The sequence below is a fragment of the Lycorma delicatula genome, chromosome 3 (assembly GCF_047948215.1).
Source record: "Lycorma delicatula isolate Av1 chromosome 3, ASM4794821v1, whole genome shotgun sequence".
Lineage (NCBI taxonomy): Eukaryota > Metazoa > Arthropoda > Insecta > Hemiptera > Fulgoridae > Lycorma > Lycorma delicatula.
The window spans coordinates 137198116-137215668 of NC_134457.1; the positions used below are offsets into that span (position 1 = coordinate 137198116).

At 30.1% G+C, this 17553-nt stretch overlaps 1 protein-coding gene across 3 annotated transcripts in view; it reads right to left on the minus strand.

Annotated features, from left to right (window-relative positions):
* Positions 1-11248, minus strand: part of LOC142322036 (phosphatidylcholine:ceramide cholinephosphotransferase 2-like) — a 294648-nt gene extending 283400 nt beyond the window's left edge. For all 3 annotated transcript variants that reach the window (XM_075360642.1, XM_075360640.1, XM_075360637.1), the window contains exon 1: positions 11100-11248. The gene's annotated coding sequence lies outside the window, so the exon portion shown is untranslated. The remainder of the gene's footprint in view (positions 1-11099) is intronic.
* Positions 11249-17553: the final 6305 nt, after the last annotated feature.

Consider the following 17553-nt stretch of genomic DNA (forward strand, 5'->3'; position numbering starts at 1 on the left):
CTACTGAACGCCAAGAACGTCGATGAATAGCAGAACGTAATTAGGCAAATTCAAAGGAGCCTGGGATCAGTACTAAACCAATTTTAAATCTTATTGATTTGTCAGGTAGTATAATATGCAAATCTCTATCACTAGTGGGAAGTTCATGATTTAGTACCTTAAGATTTTCTGCTTCGTTTCAATTTCTGCCACTAGTTTCCAGATAACATCAAAAAGTAACCTTTATTTGATTATTTACTAATGAGGCAATTTTTTCAAGGGATAAACTTAATTATTCACGAAATAATCTTTATAAGAGTTTTGAAAATGTATACAACACTGTAGAAAAGTAGTTTCCAAAACAGGCTTCATTATTATTTGGTGTGGTATTATTAACGAGCATATTATTGGCCCATTTATTTTTTATCGCTTAGCGGGAAATGTGTACTTAAATTTCTTAGAGAATAATTTGCCACTTTTTTTAGATATCCCACTACTGAACAGACGAGAAATGATTTTTCAGTGTGAAGAAACTACTCATTTTAGTCAAGAAGTCTGAATTATTTGAAGAAAGGATTTATGAAAACTGGGTCAGGTGAAATGGAAAAATTAATTGGTCACTTGATGCCAATGGACGACTACTACACTAATACATGTGTGGATATATAAAGTTGGTACATGAGGGAAAAGGAACTAAAAATGAAAAATTAATGACAAAAATTTCCAACACAGTTGAAATTATACGAAACAACAATGTTAGATTAGAAAGAAATTTTAAATCCCAAGGAATTTTAAATCGAGCAAAAAATTAAAAAAAAAGCAGTAAAGTGAGGACATCTTGAACAATTATTGTAATAAATGTTTATTAAATTATTTTTAAAAATCGATTTTGTTTCGTTTTGATTTTCCAATATTGAAATAGTTTTGATTTGAAAATCTGAAATTACAGTAGAGTATTTTTCTTCCAGGTTTCGGACTGTTTTGATTTTAATAAAAGTCAAATTTCTTTCACTCTTCTTCAATACACATTACTTACATAGATTTTCTCACAACTAAATTCTCTGCAGATTTTGTAGTAAAATTGTTTAGTTTATTGCCAATGTTTTGACGTTAATGTACGTCAAAACTAAAAAATGATATTTTGTGACTCCAACGTTTTTAATCAGCAGAAAATTATTTTATTACACAAAATATTTTTGTCTGCTTTGAAATCCCATGTTTGCAAATTGTTATTATTATTTGAAAGAACTGAGATAAGCTAAAAGGATCTTTAGATAACTGAAGAATAGAATATAGAATGGAGAAACTAGAACATTAGAACTCTAAGAAGTAATCATCATTATAAAATATAAAGATAGTATTCAATGAATTGAGAAGGGTTAAGGGTGGAAAGAAGCATTTTGAATTTAATAAAAGGAGAAAAGAGATCAAGGGCACAACTAGGAATCAAGGTATAAACAAAGGACTGTATCCCTATTCTAAGTGGAACTGGAAGAAGGTGAATTTGTCTACAGGCAGGACCAAATAGAGAAGATAAATAATAATTAAGTTACTAAGAAAAAAAAAAATTAACAGATTAAGTCATTTACAGTTTCAACAAGATTTTCATCAATCTTTATACTATATGGGAATCGTCAAAATAAACAGACTTTAAACATTGGCAAACAGTTTTCTCCTTCCACATCATAATACATTTGATGATGCAAATCGTGAAATGTTCTAAAAGTTATGAAACCATCAAGGTGCATCTATCTTGCTCTATAAAAGGGAATGATACAAATTGGCTTAGATCATAAGTTCATTCCATTATTTCATCTACATTTTCTTTTCCCAAAAATGTTTACCAGAAATTTTAGGTGTTATGTTTTCATAAAATCTTGATGTCTCAAAGAACAGAATCTTGGTACAAAGATGTTTAATAAGGATGCCTATTATGGATCAAACCATATAATACACGTGGATATCATTTACCATTATACAGTTAATACTATTGGATAAATGACTAAACAAGTCAGGTTTAGCATTTCTCATGCCATAAATATCATACTTCCATGTACCAACTTAGAGCTTATGTTGGAATTAAGTGTTAAAAACAATTATTATTATTATTAGCAAGTAACACAGCAAACATTAACTGTCAGAAAATAAACATTTGTAAATATGCAATATGAGATGCTGAACAGGTAGATTTGACTGTAATTAAAAAAGGGATGCTAGAAACAAAACTACTATTGTTTAATTTATAACAGTTAAAAGGTGAAAAGGGGATGACTACATTTTGCAGGATAAATGTTCAGCAAGAAATAATAGACAGAGACTCGCAATATACTCCTTGATAAAATCAGCTCATCTTTCATTCTATTTCACATCAAGCATAAAATAAATATTTGAATTAAAATTACACACTATCTCTGTAAAGGTTCCTTTTAACTCTGCTTTTTCCCTTGAAAACTGAATAATTAATTCTTAAAAATTATTAGAAATTCCTTCAAAATTCCAATAGAAAATTTACAAAGCTCAATCGTAAAAATAAAATTAAGAAACCAATATTATTAAGAAATATTCATAATTTCTTTTCCAATATTCTCAAATCAATATGTAATAGGTTAAGAAAGTAATAAAAATGTATTAAACAAATTTCCTTCTGCGCAATTCAATAAAATATATTTTATTTACTAGAAGCACTACCACAAAAAGAATTCATATATAAAAAATACTTCATATCGCCAAAAAAAACTGATTAAAATATCTTAATTAGAAAAGAAACATCATAATGAGACAATAAATAATATTTCATCACTAACAAAAACTATAACTACATTACTACGTAAAAAGTCACTTGATTTTTAAAGATATTAAACAGAAGTAAAACAAATATTAATTCATATCATAATGAACATAACCTTGACAAATACCAACAAAACTAAATGATCTTGAAATAGGTAAGGAGTAAATAAACATTTAATTCTTTTAACTTATTTTAATTCAAACCATTAAAACATAATTTTAAAGAGAACTAACCAATAATTAAATGAGGCAAACTGATGGAATTGACTACTTTTTACACTCATTACCTGATTTTTATAATATTAAAAAAGTAGTGAAAAAATCATGAAATAATAATTGTTAATAGCTGCTTAACCTCAAAAAGTAATCTATGTTGTCCAGGTGTGTAAGTCACAGTAAATAGAACACAAAAAATTCTGCTTAAACCCAAGTTTTCACATTAATGAGGCCACACTTTTATTTAGCTGATTGAATAGCTAATCTATTTAGAGAAACTTATAATTTTTGTCATAAAACTAATTGCACTTATAGAAAATTTAGAGATCGAACATTCTCTTTGATAAACAATGTTTCACCATATTGATACCAACTTTTCATAGCTTTTTCCGTTGTTATATTTCCTTGGTGACAATGGTAATGTTTACTTTTAACTACTTCAGGGTACGTGGATTGTTCCTATAAATACTTTTTTTTACATGGTGGCTTGAAAAAGAAGTCTGAACTAATAATATCAAGGGATGTTGGAGGCAATGATTCTACATAAATGACTTAACACGAAATTCAAATAACATTTCCTAAGCACAAATGAAAATCTGCACTATTTCAATGGAATCAATAGTTATATCTTGCAGCAGTGAAATGATGGATATTTTTTGGTAGGCTCCAGCATTTAGAGGGATTAAAAAACTAAGGTCTGATTTTTGCTTTTAAGAAATTATATATGATACTCCTACCTGCTTATTGTGAATGTTACAAAATTGAAAAATTAATAAAAAAATTTGTCTTTGAGTAAATTTTTTCCAAACAAATACATATTCTTAAACTATAAATCATACAGTGAATGTGTAGTTATCCTAGGAAGTACAAACAAACCTTGCCCAACAATTATCCCCTAACACTGACTAACAAATCTCATGTATAGAAGAAAGACTCAACCACAGTGAATGGAAATGAAATTTTTTAAGGCTAATGGTAGTAAATTTGGGCAACTATATATATATATATATATATATATATATATATATATATATACTTGCTACTAAGTAAATGTAGATGATATAATTCAGCTCTTCTTACCTATAACAATGTAAGGCCTTTTAAGTTTACAGTTCTACGCACTTGGTTTACAGTAATACATAATTTTCATTATGTTAAATTTTGTATCTCATGACCATACTAACTGGGTGTTGAGTTCATCTCAGTCATGACTCATGACAATCGGTACTATGTATTTACATGAGTAATAGTTCAGTACTGTCTTATCAGACATTTATTTAAATACATAATATAGTAATGAATTACCTAATACGAATCTTATTTCATTCTTTAGTATAAAGAATATATATAAGATGTACTGTACAATACATTGGAGGTCATCACTTCCAATATTCAGTTTGCAGAGTGGCTTTGTGTTGTGTGCATATGGTCAATCAAGAAATACAATTTTACAACACTGTTATTACTCTTCTATGATGGCCAATAAATTTTCATAATAGGCCTGTATAAAATTTTGTGTAAAATTTAGTAAATTGGTCTCTGAGAATTTCAGAATGTTTTGTGAGGATTTTAAAGGAGATTCATTAAATTGAACAAAAGTTTTTGAATAGTATGGTCAAGGCCAATAGAATGTCACTTAAAGATGATAATTCCAATCGTCTTTCACATGTAAAACACTGCAGAAAACATGGCAAAAATTCCAGTACTCATCCATGAGGACCATCGCTGAACAATTACAAACTGTGAGGCATGGTTGGAATTGGTTACGGGACCTACCTAATAAAATAATTTACACTTACATCTTGCTACTGCAAAGTTTGTTTTTTGGCTCTCTCTGGTCACTTAGATCAAAAGCAGAGGTGGGTATCAACATGATCACTCACAAAGTATTAAAAGTATCCTGAGCAGATGACACGGTTATCAACTGTCCAACTTTCATCTCTAGGGTCAAAACACAAATGAAAGCTCGGTTAATGTTATCTGGAGACAAGACATCAGTCATCTTAATAAGGCATGGCAGGTCAAAAGCAACAATATGAATGCCCATTGTGTTCTTCAACATCAAAGGAATTGTTCACTGAGAATTTGTACCTGCTAGTGTTATGGTGAATTCCGATTTTTATTATGGTTTGGGGTACTTGAGAAATGTGCAGTGAAAAAAAAACGAGAATTGTTGATAAAAACAAAATTGGCTTTTGCCAACATGACAATACACTGACACACACTTCTCTCAAAAGTTATTCAAAGCTTCCACTCCACTAAGAGTGGGATAGAGAATTTATCTATGGAACTATTTGGTGACACTTATTTTTTATACAGAGGAAGGATTACCAAACTAAAGTAATAGGATAAAGCTGGGCTTCTCACTCTTCTTAAAATCTAATCTAACTCAGGAAAGGGCTAAGTAGTAGGCACACGCTACTAATCCAATTACAAATAATTATACATACACCTGGTACTTACAACATAAGATAACACATATTAGGAACAACCAACTAATCACCAATATTGTAAACTGATAATTTATTTACAGCAGATACAAATAAGGTTTTAAGACATTAATAACTTTAGGATTATTAATAACAATTATAATTATATAATCCTGATAACTCAACAATAAGATAGGAAGAAGGGGTCGCCGGAGGGCGTTTGGGAGGACAGGCTCTTGGCTGAATGCCTAGGGGGTCCCTCATACATGTGGGGGTTGCCAGGGTGTGATAAAGTCGAGGACACTCCTCTTATGCATCTGATGATGGCCTGTGGTAAGTATGTTGCATGTCAGTGACTGTTTATGACCATGTGTGTTGTTAAGGAATGTCTAATGTTGTGATTGTGTGTGTGTATGGTGTGTTGCTGTTGTACACTGAGTAAGTTTTGATGAATATGTTGTTGTTACAGGGATGGATATGACTTGTGATGTGTAGTTTGTGGTTGTTGTTAAGTTGTGTTGCATGTGAGATGCGCTTTTGCCTTATGTCATCTTGTTTGTTTGTGTGTGTGTGTGTGACTTTCTGAGTGTGTTTGATTGTGTGTATGGGTGTTTTACCCCCTTACTGATGAAATGCACACCAGCTGTACTAGGAAGGGGGCGGGTGGCCAGGGGTGGAGGGAAGTCGGTAGTGCACAGGAATACAATACACACCTAATATTATCTTGCGGAACCTGTCAGCAAGTCCAACACTGCTTCAGCACCCGTAAATGGGGTTCTTCCACCTCTTTAAAAAAAAAACTTTCTGTTCAGGGATAATCTCTAACTTCAAAATATTTACTATGTTCTACATTTTCAGTTATCTGTTGTACAAACATTCTATTTACCTTCTAATTTTTAGTCCCTATCACTAAGTCATCAAAACTTGTCTTAATATGGCCAACAACCTAATTCTTTCTACCAAACATTTATCTCCTTTTCTAATAATTTCAAATTCTACTGACCCATTTCTTTAATTTCGTTTTAATTGTATAAACGTCTGATATAAGTGGAATCTCATTTTTCATAAAAAGAAAACACCGCAAGATAAAAAAAAAATATGAAAAATAAAAATTCTTATAGCACTATAAATTTAATAATATATACAATTCAATAATGAAAGTAAGGATTCATCTTCCAATGACAGTTTCATTTTAAAGTTTACTGGGAAAAATGGTAAAGGGAATCAGATGAGAACATTCTAAAAATAAATTAATATCAAATACCATAAAATATTTAACCAGAATTTTTAGGTACTTGATGCTTCACTTAACAACAAAAAGTACCCGATATTGGCAAGATCAGGTATACTTCAAATGTTTTGTATACTTAAAAATATGAAAATGAGTATCCATTAAAAAAAAAAACTATATAAAAGACAATAAATAATTATTATTAATTTATTTAACATTACATTTGGCTCTTTTTTAAACAAATTTTAACATTAAATTTGGCTCTCTTTAAGATTATACATCCAAGCAATAACAAATAACAGTTGGGTGCAAAAATCTCAAATTCCTTTGTAGGCAAATATTATGACATTAAAGTAAATAATCTCCTCAGATAATGGCTTAATATATTTCAATTGATCCAAAATTGCATACATACATCAATAAAATCCACAGAGTCATTGAATGGGGCAAAATATGTAAAATCCTTTTTTATAAAGAAATCCCATGTGATAGAGGTACAAGGCTCCTTTTGGAAAACCATGCGATAAGGTTATCTGAAATCACCTATACCACATTCAATAAACAGGCAATCTTACAATTGACTTATGTCATAAATCACAGTAACCATAACACATAACTGATTTCATAACACTAAAATACATTTTTTTATTGTATTACAGATGTGAGGGGGGTGAATTTATTATATTTATTGTATTATTTGGTGGGGGGGGGGGGGTGAATTGTGATGAAATTTTACTGTAATATTATTACTAAAAGTTTATTATTAAAAGTTTAAATAAACCCAAAAAAGTTTTGAAATATTAAAAATAACGCTGTTTTTAAACTTTGATCAACTCTCCCTACAATATAAACCCTAAGATTTTACCAACAAATTGCTCCATATAAATGAGCCTCTGTACAAAATTGTTTTATCCAATAAAAAGTTATTAAACTTAAACACGCCAATGCATATTCACACACAGGTACAAACATTACCCTCCCGCAATAATTTTTTTTGGGGTCCCTGGATCATGGAATGATCAGAAATGCAAAAAAACCAAACCCTATTGTTTGATAGATTACAATACTTTCCTTCTTGCAGTATAGCTCTAGAGCTATGATGCCGGGAAATATATGTTGAATAACAGAGGAAAAATTGAAATTTGCAATATGATATCAATTAATGCGTGTGATCTATAAATGAAGTTTTTTTACAGAGGAATTGTGTAGGATGTTAATATATTTCACACTTTTCAGATGTATATAAATTACTGCCTTTTTAACTAATACATATAATTAATTATTTACTGAAATATATGATCAACTAAGAGGAGTGCAGCAGCAAGGCTAAATTACATACACTAGTAGGGCTAAAATGTTCATTGTAGCATATGTAAAAAAAAATAGTTATATAATAATGGTGTTTATTTTGGTGATAATTTATTTAATTTTTAACCAATTATAAGCTAATATATAAGCCCTATTTTAGTCATTGATGTCAGATTTTTGCAGCATGTGAAAATTCCAAGCCAGACAGATTCAAACAACCTACTCCTTGAAAGGCAGATATGCAACCAGTCCACCATATGGGTTGCCAATTTACTGCTTCTGATAGGCACCGCATTCTGATATCAGCAATGTATCAACTATTCTAACCTACAATGAAATCCTGTTACTGGAATTTATAACACTGTATATATAGTACACAGTAACATGGGTATTCAAAATGAATTGAATTAATTAATTAAACCCTTTAACAAGGGGTTGAATGTAGCTAGCTCATAAAATTCTGATCAACAATAATTCAATACTATTAATACCACGACAGTTTTTTCCACCAACGATTTCATCACATAAGGCTGAAGCTTGTGCATGGGAAATGAAATTTTGTAGAGTATGAAAAATGCTAAGCCTTACTGAGATTCGACCCAGGATCTCTGGATGAAAGACCAGGACACTACCACTTCGTCACAGAGAACAGCAATTGCACTTCATGCAATTAATATAATTTCTAAATGTATAATGTGCGTTAGTGTCACATACTTTAATGAGTTAAAAACACCTTTACCAAAACATTACAAAAATATGTTAAAAAAAGATCATAAACTTACTTGGATCTAAAAAGACTCAGAATATTCATTTTACATACCTCATTAATTCAACAAAGAATCATATTTATCAAAAGTTCATTTAGCTTTAGAGGAAACACAATTATTTATAAATTGGTTTAGCAATAAGTTTAAATTGGGAAGCAATAAATGCTCCAGTAAAATGAATATTGTATTAATTAATGTTCTAATTTACAATAAAAATAGTACATAAATTAAAAAAGTTGTCACAGGTTTGGTAAAGTAGTTAAACTGCATCCCTTAAAAATTAATACTTCCACAACACCTGCAGCACTTCTGGGGGAGGAAAGAAATTAAAAAACTGGATTGTATTTAACAAACATTAAATTCTACTGGTTAAAAGCATATTTACTGAGCTGGTTTTTATAAATTATCAAAGTTAAACAAAATCAAGTACAAAAAGTTGGTCATTTATAATGACTAATGGCCATAAGAAGTAAGAAAGACATACCTTGATAATATATTGCTTTGAGACAGAAAAAAAATTAATAATAAAAGTGTGTTCCTTCATAAAACTGTAAATTGAACCTGTTGTGTTGTTTAACACCTAAAATGTCTCAAAGAGCAGACTGGAGATTGAAGTTATTGTGAAGTAAGGTAAAATACTACGCCCTTGTTAAAAAAATAATTTCCCATACATGCCAAAGTTAAACAATACGGGAGTGCAGTTTCTCAGGGAATGATATTTATTACTAACGAATGATTATAACAGTCTATGAAATTTTAAATTGATTCTAATATAATGAAACAACATTAATAATTAAATAAATTTATAAATTCTATGTTTAGACAGGGCATTTAATTAGTTTTTAATTTTTCAATTTTTTTACTTATTACTTATGTAACAACTTACTTTGTAATAATTTTTATAAGACATAAGAGTTTAATTAAGCTATAGATCTCATAAATTAAAATTAATACATCCAAACTCAACTGGCTACATTAAATTACAGTTTCTTACAGATGGATTATAACTTTTTGGCTTTTAAAGTTTATAGCAAATTTTAATCACAAATATCAATAATGAATAAAACTCTTTTAAAAACAATCAAAAGCAACAACTTTTCAAAAATAAAACAAAAATATTAATTACTACTGATAACACACTAGTTAATTACATTCTTATGTAAACTCACAGGAAGATGTGCTCAGACAACCTTATACAGTATTAATGTTTTGGTTATGAATGAAATGTATATAAAAACATTATTGTGGCGATCTGATACACAAATGTAAATCTCAAAAAATCCATTCAGTTAGAAAATTTAAACACTGAGAAATAGTACAAATAAAACAGCAGATGAAACTGCACATTTAATGAAATTTTAACTAACAAATGTTTTTCCAGTATTGTCTTACCATTTGGAACTCATTCATTAATAAATAATGTACTACTGAAAACATATGTTTTAACGTATCAGCTGTAGCTTCTTAAAAGATAAAATTGTGATATGAGCAAAGCAACAAAAAAAAAATTAGTTCTGTGGTTAATTATACAGTATCATCTTTATTGAAAGGTAAAAGAGAAAATTGTTTCATATTTTTGGATGGAATGAATCAATAAATAAATTAAAAATTACAAAACTATGTTTGGCAGAGCAATACACAAAAAATAACTCTCCATAAATAAATGAAACTCTTATTTGATGACTTAAACAGGGGACTAAAGGACTTTACAAGCTGGTATATTTTTATTTAAGTTTTAAAAAATGACAAAATCAGTTTTCCACCATTCAAAACGAGCAACGACGAAATTAATGAAGATCTATTGAAAAGTATGTATAACATTCATAACCTACTTATTTTACTAACTTAACATGGTTTTACAAACTTGCAACTGCAATAAAGTGGTGTACAGGTAATCTAAATTTGAAAAAAAAAACAGAAATTAAGAGAAACTTTAAACATCTAATAACAAGTATCAATGATAAACCGTAATGAAAAATTTGTAAACAAAGAAACAGCTGTATCTTTACACACGATTACTTATTAAAATATTGCGATAAATAACTGTAATATACGTGAAGGTTTTAAAACTAGACTAAATGATAACAGAAACTAGCAAAAACAAATTTAAATAGCCATTTGACAAGAAAAAGAATTAATATGACCTCAATTTCAACAGATACAATTTAAATACATACGTATAACAATTAATCCTCGTAAAATCAAACCTATTACGTCTTAAATTTTTAATATATCACATAACTAATTCTTTAAGATGTTCTCGTAAGAAGTATAATTAAAAACAAAAACCGGCAGATTTCAAGCAAATAAAAAGATTAATTTAAACAAAAATTTATTACACTAACAGAAAAAGAAAATGAAAAACAGTTTCTGAAACAGTACCTGACACGTAATTCATGAAGATCGGCAGGTGATAAATTAATTATTTCACTACCTAACAAAACATTAACTCAAAACACAAATACACAAAACACCACTTCGAACGTTAAGCAATAACTTCCTATATCAGCCTTCTGCTGCGACCAGTTAGCTGTTCGTGCAGATGAGCCAACATAACAAAATAAATATTAGGTATTCTTCCCCTTACCTAATGGGTTCGCAACTATTTTGTTTTCCTGCATAAGAAAATGTTACTTATAGAAACATGCATTAATCTAGTGATTTAGCGTAACACAACCAAGTTTCGCACGCAATATGTGTTTATAGTATTTTATAAATAAAACAAGAGAAACAGGAAGATATTAAGTGACCTCTATCGGTTGTAGTGTGAATTATTAAGTGTTCATTAAAGTTCGTACGTTGTTGCTGAAATCTGTGGTTGTATTCTTGTAGCTGTTATTGATAAATATTTATATTCTAATATTATAGTGCGAGTTGTATTTCGTTATAGGCTGACTACTGCTACTAGGTTTGAGTTCTTTTATAAGCCCAATTAATAAGTGTTTGCCTATTGACAAAAACAAGAATTTATTCTTTATTTATTTCTTTAACAATGTAGGCGATGATTGATTATTACAATTCAAAGGGGATTGAGGATTAACAAAAGAACACTGACTAGCGGTGTTGCCATTATTGAAATACTCATTTAAAAAGCCTTAGGTGGAACGTGTTAGAAAATAAAAATTTATCGAGTGCGTCGGTGCGTTGATACACGATGGAAGCGAAGGTTTTTTTGCAATATATGAATTATTAATCTTGTAAAATAACGTTTACTCAATATACACAAATGATAATTTTTTTTATTAATGAGAAATATGAACTAACAATGAAACATATATTATAAAAAAAATATTTATTTACATAAAACATAGAAAAATTTAAATATAACACTGAAGTTTAATCATTATTATAAGTTGGAGCGCGTGTTTTCTATTATATATGGTCAGCTGCATTACATAATTTGCGGTAGGCATAGTGGGGAAAGCAGCTAGCGCGTGATGCATTTTCGTGACGCTTATTTTTTCTCAATTGACTCCCCATCCCGAAGCTTCAAAAAGTAATTTTTATAAGTTTATTGAGAAAAGGAATGTTTAGTATTTTCAAAAAATGTGTTATAAAATTTTCAGTATAAAATAGTTTAGACAGCATTTTGTCATTTGAATGGAATAAAAGTACATCGCCCCACTTTTTTTTTTTAAGATCATTTTTAACTGAAAACAGTGTATTCTCAGATATACAATTTAAAATGGCGATTATTTACAGTTATTACTTAATGAGCAGCTATTATTTTTAAGAGGCCGCCCTCCGTGACGCGAGTGGTAATTATGTTATATGCGGCGCGTAAAAGTTTAAAATAGACTAGCCTAAAGTTTAAAACCTATCGGGACATGTAGATGAGGATTCAACGCCTTATACTTTTAACGGTAGCGGATGGCTACCGTACGATTTCACGGGAGGTGATCTTGGTGATTAGGGGCGTGAAACCGATAGACTTGATTGTTTCAGAGCGGCAACAGCGTTATTTCACCAAGAAGTTAGGTAAATTAACTTCTGACAAAGTTCGAAAAATTGAACATGGTAATGATTTGTGGCAAGCCAGATGGGATGAGGTTGAGGGCGGACGTTATACACATGGTATCTTTCCTGATGTTGTTAGTTTGCTGGGCGCCTCTTGGCACCCTGCCATTTGGGTGCCATTTGGACTTTCCCGCGTTCTTCTTTTGTAGTTGCTAAGTTTTTGTTGGTTTGTTTTATTGTAATTGCATGTTGAACTCACTTCTTTTACTTTTGGGTAGGCAGTGGATTTCAATTCCTTTCCTTATTTCGTTTACTCAGTCTTGTTTGAGACTAATGTAAGATGTGTTCTGTTTTTAGTTTTGTTGTTTTTTAGGGATAGTAATACACAAATGGGAATGGTCATATGTGGCATTCGCATCAGTGGCATCATGACTGAGGCAAGAACAAGGCTGAGAGGTGCCTTTTGCTGAGATTTTGAAGATGATGCCCATAAAGGCATAAGGTAAAGCTCATAAGGGCTAGGTATGAAGGGGGTGGAATGGCAATTGCAACTGTCACATGGTGGGTGTCTTGCTCTACGGGATCAGTTCATGAATATTCATTTCTTCTCTTTCTGAGTGCACTGTTTGTGTATCTTCCAAGATGGCTGACAAAGGAAGACTAGCTGTTGAATAGTGCGTAAAGACTGTGTTGTTTTTAATGAAAAAAAAAGTGTGGTGCTTACACAAAGACGGTTTTGTTCACATTTTTAAATTCGGCTGTTGCTCTCATTTAAAATACGTAGACTTTATGAAAAATTGATGATGGTTCAGTATTTGAGAGTAAGCGCGAACAGCCTGCCAGTATTCGTTTTTCACAGAATGTCGAAGCTGTCAGAGCATCGTTGCTGAGGAGCCCAGGAAAATCAACATGAAAAGCAACAGCACAACTTCAGATTTCTAGGCAATCTGTGCAGTGAATTTTAAAACCTGATTTGTATTTGAATTTGCACAAAATAAGTGTTGCAAAATTAGCAGTTGACAACAAACATCAAAGAATGGCATTCGCTGAATGGCCTGTGAACTAGATGTATTGTTGAACAATGCTTGGTTTTCAGATGGGGAACATGTTCACCCAGATGGGGTTGTTAATAAACAAAATGTGCATTTTTGGGCTTCTGAAAATCCACACATTCTTCATGAAAAGGTGCATCACACGCAAAGAATTACATTGTGGGCTGTTTTCTCAAGTCATGGGGTAATAGGGCCATTCTTTGTGAATGTTATCTAAACATGCTGTGTAATAATTTTGTTCCTCAGCTTCTTCAAAAGGGTTTCAATTAGAAATTGAGTGATTCATGTAGGATGGAACCAGACCACACACAGCTAATGTTGTTTTAGACTTTCTGTATGAAACTATTAATGCAAATTTCATTTCAATCTGATTTCCTAATTTGTTTGTGTGTGGACAGAACTGGCCCCCTGCAGTCCTGAATTGAATCTGTGTGATTATTTTCTTTGGGGATTTCTAAAGGAAAAACTTTTCTTAAACATCCTTGTACAGTGATGGAACTGTGAGTGCTGATCATTGAGGCATGCAAAGAGATAACCAAGGATGTGTTGTCGAGTTGTTAACAACATAGGAGTTCTTGTTGAAAAAGTTGCTAGACATGATGGTGGTCATATTGAATAGCAGATGATAAGCAGAACATAATCCCAAGTATATAGTAAACATGTTGTATTTTACTTTTCTGTGTTGTGATTCAAATAAATATTTTTTAAGAAAACAAAATGTTGGATCATTTTGTGGGCCATCCAGTATCTAATTACCTTTCGCTAATCTACAAAAATTATTATTCACATTGAAGCATGCTTTGACAATATTGTAAGCAATTCACAGAACCAAGTTGTTACTGCTAATTGATCTATACAATTTGTTATTGTATACTTATCAGAATAAAGGTTTGTTTATTTAAAAATATATCATCTATCAGAACGCTCATCATTATCACTTTTAAAATTTATGTTAATGGAAGTTAATTATGTTATAAATTAAATTTTTTTTTTTGTTATGTTAAGTTAATTAAGTTATATCATTAATTGGAACTTCAGGTTTCTCGTACTCCTCTTCAATCTTTATTACATGATCATATTTTCTTATATCAACTTGTAAGCATGACAATAGATATAGTCCATAATTACATGAAAAGAGCTGCTTTATGAAATAAGAGTAATACAATTATGTGGAAATAATAAATAAATAAAATTGAAACAGAAACTATTTTGAAAGTATTAATTGATGAATATTTTAGTATGTATTTAAATACGTGGTAAATAGAGTATACACAAAATTCAAGTTTACCTAATCAGTATTATTTAAAACCTCATAAATAAATAAGTAATGAATTAGTTATTTCATTAATTGAATCTTCAACTTTCTTGTACTCCTCTTCAATCTTTATTACAAGATCATATTTTTTTCTCCAGCTCTATTTTATGACGACAAAACGTTTTCTTGTATTACATTATTATATCTTCAGTACTGAATGTAGTATTTTTGTCTGTGACTCAGTTTTTCTTATTTGCTTACAGAAGTTCAATGGGATTCAGATTGAAATGGAAAGGAGATCTCACTATTAAGTATCGTTTTCCTTTAATATTTAACAACATAAATTTCAGTATCATTGAGATTTAACAACCCATTCCTGAATTGTAATGAGCCAGTTGCACACTATTAAAAATATTATTTACTTATTCAAATAAAATAGACTGTAGCCATATAAATTTATTAATTACTAAATAACAAATATGTAACTTATGCAAAAAAAAAATTCAATCATTTATTCCCGAAAAATAACATCCACTTGCATTACATTGGACAACATAAATGTTTTCACATTACAAAACATATTACTTTGGCTTAAAACAAAAAAATTATTTCACTATACTTAAATTTCTATATTTCTTATGAATTACCTAATGATCTAAAATCTCTTCCAGCTAATTTATTTAAAAATATTAAATGATTTTATTTTATAGAAACAATATTTATTTATTTATGAGGTTTTAAATAATACTGATTAGGTAAACTTGAATTTTTTGTATACTCTGCTTAACATGTATTTAGATACATACATATTCATCAATTAATACCTTCAAAATTGTTTCTATTTCAATTATTTATTATTTCCACATAGTTGCATTACTCTTATTTCATAAAGCAGCTCTTTTCATGTAATTATGGACTCTATCTATTTCTTAGTTGAAACATAATATTTCATTTTGTAATGCTGTGATTAAATTTTTCCTATCCTCCAGGCAAACACTGTAGCATCTTCATTTTGTTATCTGTAATATAGCAAAGTTTCAATTCTTGATATGATTTATCTAATGTGTAAATGTAATCTGATTAATAATAATAATAATAATTATAGGTATTTTTACTTGCTTTATTTTAACTCACAATGTTTTTTCAATTTTTTTTCATGTTTGTCCTCAAATTTTGTGTCCTTAATTTAGCATACTTCCTGAGATTGCCGATTGATAAAATGTTGCAGTTACTAAGGTCGGGTGACAATACAATACTCCACCATTACTTTTGCAAACATCTCTCCATCTCCATAAATTAAGGTGCAGGTGTAAAAAATTGCAAAATTTGCAAAATGGCTATGCAGAGTTTTAAATCCAAATTAACTTACTAATTAAACTATGCAATGTATGATAATAATTTGATTAATCTGTGACTAAAAGGTATAAAGTAAGTTTTTAAAAATTTTTGTAATATTATGAATTTGTCACTAAAGGGGACTACTTAATAGTTAGCGCATTCATGTAATTTGACACCTTGCAATTTATCATTCTTGTTAAACAAAAAAGGCATGGTATTTCCTTTAAATACAAATGACCTAAGATCATCTAAAGCTGTTAAATATTTGGACTGATTTTATAAATCAGGATGAAACATTATTAAAAAAAAGATGTATTTCATCGGTTAAATGCTGCATGAATGCATAAGATCATAATGACAACACTTTTAACACTTTGAATACTAGACTGTGAATACTGGTGTTGTTTGGTAGTTAGGTTTCAATTAACCACACATCTCAGGAGTGGTCAGTCAGAATCTGACTTACACGCCAGACTGCGCACAGATGCCTTGGCATCTCTGCAGAATACTATCAGCATCATGTCACATTCAATTTTGAGTTTATTTGATGTCTGTTTAATTTGGTTGATAGTACCAACTTAGTAATCTTTCCATAATACAGTTATTTCATACTAATACACTCACACACTTCTCATTTCTGTAGAGAAGGAATCAATAAAACCAGACACTGTGCTTCAGAAGTTATTGCATCACATTTTTTTAGTGGACAAACTGTATAACAGAGAGATTGAGAAAGTTAATTTTATGGACCTTTCTGGGTGAGGTCAATTGGGTACTACTTATGAGTTTTCCACATTAATACTTTTCCAGAAGATATTCATAAAAAATTGGTACAGATTAAAAATAGTTGTAGATAAATTATTTTTAAATTTACTGAATTGATACTATGTACAGTGATTAAATAAAATATCACCCCATTGTAGTCTAGTGTTTTAGGAAACCTGCTTTAACTGATAAGTACCTCAACACTAGATTGGAAATTTTATGCAGCTGTAGAAAGGATACAGTCCCTGAGACTATTATAAAACCCACAGATCCTGTCTATGGATCTATTTGAGGCTTTGATATATGAATTTCTGTGAGAGAGAAGTTTTTCCAATCAATGAACCTTTCTTTCTTTTTCCTGTTTAGCCTCTGGAAATTACCATTTAGGTATTACTTAAGAGGCACTCAATGAACCTGGGTCAAATTAAATCAACTGCATCAGTTTTTGTATTATAATTAAAAATGTATC